We start from the raw sequence: 9,257 nt of genomic DNA, 5'->3' as shown, positions 1-9,257 counted from the left end.
TACAATATAGTCTTTCACACTTGAAAAACTGAGTGGCTTCTGTTTTTCTGGCCAAACTAGAATAATACAGTACGTAGATGCAAGACACACCCATGCTTCCCTGTTTGATGATATTTTATAGTTTTAGTTTTTAAAATGTTTGGTTTGGTTGCAGGTATTTGTATATGTGTACATGTTAGGTGTACACATATGTGTGTGGAACCATTTTATTTTCTCTGTGTATTTGCAAAACACATAGGGCCAACATAGAAAAAAGTAAATAAATAAAACCTCTTGTGAAAAAAAATTACACTTAAAAAAGAAAGGCCTGCAAGGGATTAGTGCCTTAGCTCCTCAGTGTTATAGCAACTCTGATTGGTCCAAGGAAGTAAACAGACATTGGGAGGCTATAATAGGAGGAAACACAATGAGAAATCACCGAGGGAGAAGGCCTCGAAGTGGGCCTCGAGGGGGAACTGGAGACCAGGAAGTGGGTCTGGGTGGAGGGAACGGCCCCCACTGGTAGCCATAGGGTGGAGGTCATGGAGGGCCAGTGTATCCATCCGTTAGGGGGCATCAGTAGAGGAGGTCCATGCATACCATGCGGAGGCATAGGACTGGGAGACCCACAGTAGAGCCAAACAGAGGCCCCTGGAGGGGGTGGGGCATGCTCATGAGAAGATGTCAAGGGTGACGCATCCCAGGTGGTGGTTGGGGTGATGGCTGCCCTCCAGAGCCAGGGGGCCCAGCATGGGGCTGTCCCAAGCCGTGAGGGCTATGGTGGACCAGCTGCATCTGAGACATCTCTAGATGGAGCATCCCACCCAGTGGGAATGGGTGAGGATGTGAGTGTCCGTGTCCAGGATGTCCAGCCCCTGGGGTTCCCGCTGATGGGGGACCATGTCCTCCAGCCCCAGGAGGCATAGGTGGGGGGGCATGACTGGGGATATCCTGAGTGGAAGGGCTCCAGGAGGCGGTACTGGGGGTGGGACAGAGCCAGAAGGAGGCATGCATGGAGGAGGAAGCCCAGACCTCAAAGATGATACCACAGGATTGGACGCAGAGGGTGGAGGTGGTGCATCGGCAAACAGCTGATGAGGGTCGTCAGCCTGGGAGAGTGGTTCTGTGCTGCCACAAGTCGTTCAGCTGCTGAGCCATGGCACTCGCCCTTGGAGTCCTTCTGTGTCCTCCCACAGCGATGGGGAGGTTATAGAGGTACTGCCCATTCATGGCTCAGTCGCTGGATCCAAAGCGTCAAATGAAACTGAACTAATAAAGGCATGACCTTCGGAGTTGCCTGTGTCAGGGTCCCACATAACCTTGGGAGTTTGCAAGATGAACCCATAGGCACTTAAAGTATCATAAAGCAACTTGTCATGGATCTCTGGGTCCAGGTTCCCAATGAAAATGTTGGCCCCCACATCCAAGTTTTTGCTGTGAGCTGATGCCTTCTTCACCTGTATTGGCTTCCCATAGAGTTTGATCATGTTCATGATGTTTATGGCTGAGTCAGCATCTTCCTCACCTAAGAATTCCACAAAGCCATAGCCTTGGTGCTGACCAGTGACTCTATCCTTTGGCATGTGGATGTTGACTACTGGCCTTGCCTGGAGAGAGAGTTCTCACAGCAGTGGTTTACTAACCTTCTCATCAAGGCCCTCCTTGTGGCATCCTTGGTTCCACTTAGACAGAGATTGGCCTAGTGGCCATGGTGGAAAAGCTCCCGCTGCCTCCCATTTCAATATTTTTTAAGTTTTTTAAAATATATAAACCACTTTTAAAGTCTTTATTGAATGTGATACAATATTGCTTCTGTTTTATATTTTGATTTTTTTGCCTGCAAGGCATGTGGGATTTTAGTTCCCTGACCAGGGATTGAACCAACATCCCTTGCATTGAAACATAAAATCTTAACCAGTGGGCCAGCAGGGAAGTCCCTAGGAGCCATTTTAAATAATTGTATATGGAGTGACACTTCACACTAAATACTTCAACATACATCTCCTAAGAATAAGCACACTGGACATAAACAGAATACCACTATCACACTATGAAGGTCAACATAATTCTTCAATATCATCTCATGTACACCACATATCCAAGTTTTCCCAGTTCTCTCCAAATGGCTTTTATAGCTGTTTTCTCTCTCTCTGTCTTTTTTTAAAATTCAGGATCCGACACACTTCCTCAGGTTGTTATGTCTCTGTATTCTCTTTACATTAAGAACAGTATTCACCAGCCCAGACACGGACTTCTTTTGAAGAGTCCAGAGAAGATGATATGAATTTAACTAACTTCCTCATCATTAGATTCAGGTTAAACATTTTTGTTCAGGTCTTTGGATTCAAAACCCAATACCCTAAAAGTTCTTACTTATAGAAGAAAACAGCTAATACATGTGAATGGAATACTGTAATTTTTCTAAATTGCTATTTTGCAACCCTCAGGGAATATTTGATTCAGGCAAGGTTCATCAATAAATGCTAAAACCATTAAATGAAACATTATTGAGGAAAGGAATGCATACATGCCTTCCCCACAGATTATGTATCAATCACTAAACTTTACTTTTGTAGTGGGGAGAAATCTGGTGGGTTATCTTAAACAAGTGATCATATTTAACATCATCAAATAGTGGGACAAGCAGATATTTTGATAATACAACAAGGAGAGTCAGATAACACTATGAAGTGTCTTAAACCAGATTATTTCCACAAAACTTGTTTGTTTCCTTGTCTTCACTGTTTTCCTGTTGCATAGCGTGTGTGTGCTTAGTCACTCCGTTGTGTCTGACTCTTTGTGATCCCATGAACTGCACCCTGCCAGGCTCCTCTGTCCATGGAATTCTCCAGGCAAGATACCAGAGTGGGTTGCCATTCCCTTCTCCAGGGGATCCTCCCAACCCAGGGACTGAACCCAGGCCTCCCATATTGCAGGCAGATTCTTTACTGTCTGAGCCACCAGGGCTAGCTGGGTTTCACAGACAGCTGCACTTTTGGAAAAGAGTTAGCCATCTGTTTTTTTTTTCCCTCCAGTCCAATAATTGACAACATAACCTGGATGTAGAGTTTAAAAAAAATTAATGTATATTTATAAAGATGAAAAGGTACCTTGTTCTTGGACTTCCTTGGCGGTACAGTGGATAAGAATCCATTTTGCAATGCAGGGGATACGGGTTCGATCCCTGATCCAGAGAGATCCCACATGCCGTGGGGCAACTAAGTCCATATGCCACAACTACTGAGCCTGTGCTCTTGGAGCCCATGAATCGCAACAACTGAAGCCTGCATACCCTGGAGCCCATGCTTTATAGCAAGAGAAGCCACTACAGTGAGAAGCCCACACACCACCACGAGAGAGTAGTCCCTAGTCTCTGCACCTAGAGCAAGGCTGCGTGCAGCAACCAAGACCCAGAGCAGCCAAAAATAAAATAAAAATAAATAAATATTAAGAGGCATGAAGAACAGAGTTTGAAGACCCAATATATTCCTACTAGGATTTCTGCACAGGTAACACAAACACTTTAGAACAGGCAATATTCAAAAGATGATGACTGAGAAATTTTGAAAATTGAAGAAAGTTGTGATCTGAATCATCATATATAAGAAGCATCCTGAGTCTTGAGTAGGATTAAAATTAAATGAAAACAAATACAAATCAAGACACAGTATAATGAATCTGCAGAATATCAAAGACAAAGTATCTTAAAACCAGCCAAAGAGAAAAGACTAATTATCTACAAATGAAAATTATTAAACTCTCAGCTGGCTTATCAGCAATATATTTTCAAGGGACTGAGGTAAATGAATGGCCAACTAAGAATCATACTCAAGTAAACCGTTATTCAAGGGTAACAGGTTAATTTCAGAGAAGGACTTTTATCACTGACAGATCTTCATTCAAAGAACTACTCAGGGACTTCCCTGGTGGCTCAGTGTAAAGAATCTGCCTGCCAATTCAGGAGACATGGGTCTGATCCCTGATCTGGTAAGATCCCGCATGCTGCAGAGCAGCTAAGCCCATACGCCACAACTACTGAGCCGGTGCTCTGGAGCCCAAGAGCTACAACTACTGAGCCCACGCGCTGCAACTCCTGAAGCCCACTTGCCCTAAAGTCTGTGCTCCACAAAAAGAGAAGCCACCGCAATGAGAAACCAGTGCACCGCAACTAGAGAAAAGCCCACGCAGCAGTGAAGACCCAGACTAGCCATAAATAAATAAAAATGTTTTTAGAAAGAACTACTCAGGATCTGAAATGGAAACAGACCCAGAGAGAAGTGGGATACAGGTAACATGGAAGCAATAAACAATGAAATTAATAACTGTTTAGGTAAATTAAAAAAGCATTAGTGATTTTACATGTATTTATATAAATATGCATATGTATATATTTAAACATACATATAGTTAACCAACTTGAGATGAGTCTTTTATAACTAAAAATTGGCAAAATATTAGAAATTTCATATAGTTCAACCTAACATAAAACATTTTTATGGGACTTCCCTGGTGGTTCAGCGGCTAACACTCTGTTCTCAATGCAGGAGGCCCAAGTTCGATTCCTGGTCAGGGAACTAGACCACACGCCGCAACTAAGACCTGGTGTAGTCAAATAAGTAAGTAAATGTATAAAATTTTTTAAAACACATTTTTATGAGTAGTTTTGTCTCTCTTATTAACTGTTGTATTTCCAGTGCTCAGAACACCTCTTGCCACATGGCAGGGAGCCTCAATAAATGTTATCGATGAAGGGACTGCTTAAAAGGAGGTGTTGGAAACAACAAAGAAAATATTAGACCAAAGTAGTGTGGAAAGCGGGAAAGGAGAGGTCAAAATGAAAGCTTTCTGCAGTCTTTGCATTATTCAGAAAAAAGATAAGAATATTGATTATCTTTAGACTTTGTTAAGTCAAACAGAAAGATTAAAATTTCAAGGACAACCCATTAAAGAATACAAAGAAGAGATAACTTTCAAACTAGCATATGGGAAAAAGAGGCTAAAGAACATCAGATTGACTTCCAGTAAAGGCTGATGGATTGATTACGTGCATTAGTCTCTGCTCTTTTCTCAAATCCCAATAAAATGTCACAGAAGTGCACTTTAAAAAAAAAAAGCATAAACCCACAAAGAGAATAAGAGACAAAAAAGGAATTTTGGAAGCTGGAAGACCTGTAGATAGTCAGATGATAATAACTGAACACACCTGAGAAGATGGATTTTGAAGCAGCAGTGGAGAAAGTTCAGGAAACCCCCAGATCTGTATCACTAAACTCCTGAAAGCTCAGTCATTAGCAGCCACAGATTCTTTTCAGCTGGGTTACTGTCCTGGAAAGAGTTACTGGTTACTCTGGAAAGAGTGAAAGAGCAGGTCTCTGGCCTGGGGAAAACGAGATATTCTTGTGGCCAGGATTTCCATACCTAAAAACAGAGGATTTAAGTAAAACTTTATATATTGAGTTATAAGACTCCTCTCTCCACACACTATCCTTCCTTTTGGCCAAAATGTTGGCCTGTTTGGCTAAAGCTAAACAGAAAGGAGACTGGAACATTCTCCCTGTGTAATTAGACTAAGCCAATAAAATATTAATAGGCCTAAAGACACACTAGAGGGGTTTTGTGGTCAAGATGAAACACTATTAAGTAACCCATGGACTCAAGGCTTCACATCAGCTTCATTTTTTTTCTTCTAATTTACCATGAAATTTTTCTAACATATAGAAAACTTGAAAGAACAGTACAATGATCACCATAATACTCTCCATCTAGGCCCAGTAATTGTTAACATTTTGCCATATTGACTTCCTCTCTCTATGAATGTATTTTATATGTATGCTTAACCCTTTGGAAGTTGCAGGTAGCATGTGCTTTTCCTGTAAACAACTTCAGCTTGCATATTCTAAAAATTAAGGACACTCTCCTACAAAGCCATGATACTCTTATCATACCTAGGAAAATTAATAATAATTCCATAATACCATTGGATATACAGTCTATGCTCAAATTTTCCCATTTTTCATTTAATAAGCTTTTTATTATTGCTTTATTATTTTCTCAGTCAAGATCCAATTAAGGGGGCGGGGAGGGATAAATTAGGGTTTGGGGATTAACATACACATACCTATGCTATGCTATGCTATGCTAAGTCACTTCAGTCGTGTCCGACTCTGTGTGACCCCATAGACAGTAGCCTACCAGGCTCCCCCGTCCCTGGGATTCTCCAGGCAAGAACACTGGAGTGGGTTGCCATTTCCTTCTCCAATGCATGAAAGTGAAAAGTGAAAGTGAAGTCACTCAGTCGTGTCTGACTCTTTGCAACCCCATGGACTGTAGCCTACCAGGCTGCTCCGTCCATGGGATTTTCCAGGCAAGAGTACTGGAGTAGGGTGCCATTGCCTTCTCCGTACACATATCTACTATATGTAAAATAGGTATCAAGGACCTACTGTCAACAGGGAACTCAACTCAATATTCTGTAATAATGTACATGGGGAAAAAATCTGAAAAAGCATGGATAAATGTATATATATATATATAACTGAATCAGTTTGCTGTATACCTGAAACCAACACAATATTGGAAATCAACTATACTCTAATGTAAAATAAAAATTAAAAAAGAAGATTCAGTCAAGCTTCATGCATTGCCCCTGGTTGTCACTACTCTTTAGTCTTCACTAAATTATTCCCACATTTTAAAAAATGACGTTGACTATTTGAAAAGACCAAGCCAGTTGTCTTGTAGAATGTCTCATATTCTTAAACTGTCTGATGGTTTCTTTGTAGTGTCATTAACCTTGTTTCTCTATCTTCTGTATTTCCCATCAATTGGAATCCAACTAAAGACTCAGTTATGTTCAGGCTGTGTTTAAAGTATTTCTGACAAGAATGAGCTAAAGAGAAGGCAGGAACTTCACATTAGATCTCATCCGGAGAAACACAGTGTCCAGGTGTCCACTGTTAGTGATCCTGTTTCATCACTTGTCAAGATGGTGACTCGGAGGGCTCTTAGTTGTGAAGACATGCTGCTTTCCTTTGTCATTAACATATGATCCCTTGGCACTCTGTTGTTCCTTGGCAACCTGATGAATTAGCATACATTCAAGATCTTTCTTTGAAATGATTATTTCATTGGAGGAGCTGCAAAATGGTGACTTTCTACCATTTATTCTACATGTGTTAGCTGACATTCTATAAAGAAAAGCTCTCCCTTATCAATGGGGGTGAACTACAGTTCTTCCTGAACATCAGGGCAAATGCTTAACTATTTCCTTTGGTCAATTTATAGAAGAAAGTGAAAGTCACTCAGTCATGTCCGACTCTTTTCAAGCCCATGGACTGTATAGTCCATGGACTTCTCCAGGCCAGAATACTGGAGTGGGTAGCTTTTCCCTTCTCCAGGGGATCTTCCCAATCCAGGGACTGAACCCAGGCCTCCCACACTGCAGGCGGATTCTTTACCAGCTGAGCCACAAGGGAAGCCCAAAGGAAATGTTTAAATATTCTCCTCAGTGGTGGTAAATTAAATTTTATCTTTATCTTTTGGTTGTCACTTTGGACTCAAGGAATTATTTTCTTTTTCAATTTTTTGTGACAATTCACAGTCATTACAATACAGTAAAGCCACATTTGATGCTCAATCTCTTCTTATAAATTTGGCTAGTGTGAGCCCTTTCAAGCTCCTCCTGTGTTCTTTTAACACATCCCATTTATAAGTCAGGGTTCTTTAGAGAAACAGGACCAATATCTAAAGAGATTTATTATCAGGGATGCTGAGAAATCCCACAATCTGCTATCTGTAAGCTGGAGATACAGGAAAGCTGGTCTAAACTCAAAGGTCCAAGAACCAAGGGAGCCAAGAGTATAAGCCCTGGGATGAACTCAAAATCCCAAGAAAAGGAGATAGAGGGGGGGTGCTGATTGTGTTAATCCCCAGTCCAGAGTCCAAAGGCCAGGAGCTCCAGTGTACAAGAGCTGGAGAAGGTTAAAGTTCCAGCTCAAGCAGAGAGATGGAATTTGCCCTTCCTCTGCTTTTTTGTTTTATTCATACCCTTCAGTGATTGGATGATGGAGTCTTCTCTGGTGGTCCAGTGGCTAAGACTCTGCGCTCCTAATGGGGGAGACCTGGTCTGGGATATTAGATCCCACATGCTGCAACTAAGATCAAAGCTCCTGAGTGCTACAACTAAGACTCAGTGCAGTCAAATAAATGCTTAAGTATTTTTTTTAAAAGACTGGATGATGCCTACCCACATTGGGGAGGGAATCTTCTTTATTTACTCCACCAGGTCAAATGCTAGTCTCTTTCAGAGACAGCCCTACAGACGCATCCAGAAACAATGTTTACCAGCTATCTGAGCATTCTTCAGCCAGTCAGGTTGACGCTTTGAATGCTTCCTTGATTTCTGATGCAACGAGATTTCCCAAGCTCACCTTGTCCTTAGTTTGCCCCAGGTCTGGATCAGCCATTTCTGCAAGGGACTTGGTTTGTTTTAGTGAAAAATGGTATTTATGAACCAGGTTCCAGTGCTTAGCGTAGTGTGCTCATTTCCATTGGGTTGTCTTTGCTTGTAGACTCTTGTAGTTAATGAAAGGTATGTGATATAGGAAAAAATTGATGACTTCATATAGATATTTATAATTCAAGTTTTTAATTGCAGGATCTTTCTTTTAAAAGATTGTTTTATTCCTTTTCTCTTATGCATTAATTTGCTTTAAGCTATAATACACATAAATAGTTTCTTTTAGTTTATTATGTCTTTGGACGTTCCTTATTGGTAGAAATTTGATCTTTTGTCCTGCAAAATATTTTTCTTTTAGTTTATCAACATCTTTTGACGTTGCTTATTGGTAGAAATTTGATCTTTTGTCCTGCAAAATATTTTTATTTTTGTATAGTCAAATTAATCTTTTCATTCACTACTTTTGGATTTAAAGTCATAATTAGTGTGTGTTAGTTTATCATGTCTTTGGACGTTCCTTATTGGTAGAAATTTGATCTTTTGTCCTGCAAAATATTTTTCTTTTAGTTTATCAACATCTTTTGACGTTGCTTATTGGTAGAAATTTGATCTTTTGTCCTGCAAAATATTTTTATTTTTGTATAGTCAAATTAATCTTTTCATTCACTACTTTTGGATTTAAAGTCATAATTAGTGTGTCACTACTCTCAAGTTATAAAGTGAATCACTTATATTTTCTCTTTAGTACTTGTATGTACTTGTATGTATCTCTCATGCATTTGAAGTTTATTCATCTCATTTACCTTTCATGCTTTTGGAG

General features: G+C 40.5%; 1 pseudogene; it reads right to left on the bottom strand.

Moving 5' to 3' along the window:
* Positions 1 to 414: 414 nt before the first annotated feature.
* Positions 415 to 8,444, bottom strand: LOC102284886 (splicing factor 3B subunit 4 pseudogene; annotated as a pseudogene).
* Between the last annotated feature and the right edge of the window lie 813 nt (positions 8,445 to 9,257).

Source organism: Bos mutus, chromosome 15, assembly GCF_027580195.1.
Source record: "Bos mutus isolate GX-2022 chromosome 15, NWIPB_WYAK_1.1, whole genome shotgun sequence".
NCBI classification, from domain to species: Eukaryota; Metazoa; Chordata; class Mammalia; order Artiodactyla; family Bovidae; genus Bos; species Bos mutus.
The sequence above is the reverse complement of the archived record's forward strand: the minus strand, read 5'-3'. Positions and strand labels throughout refer to the sequence as shown.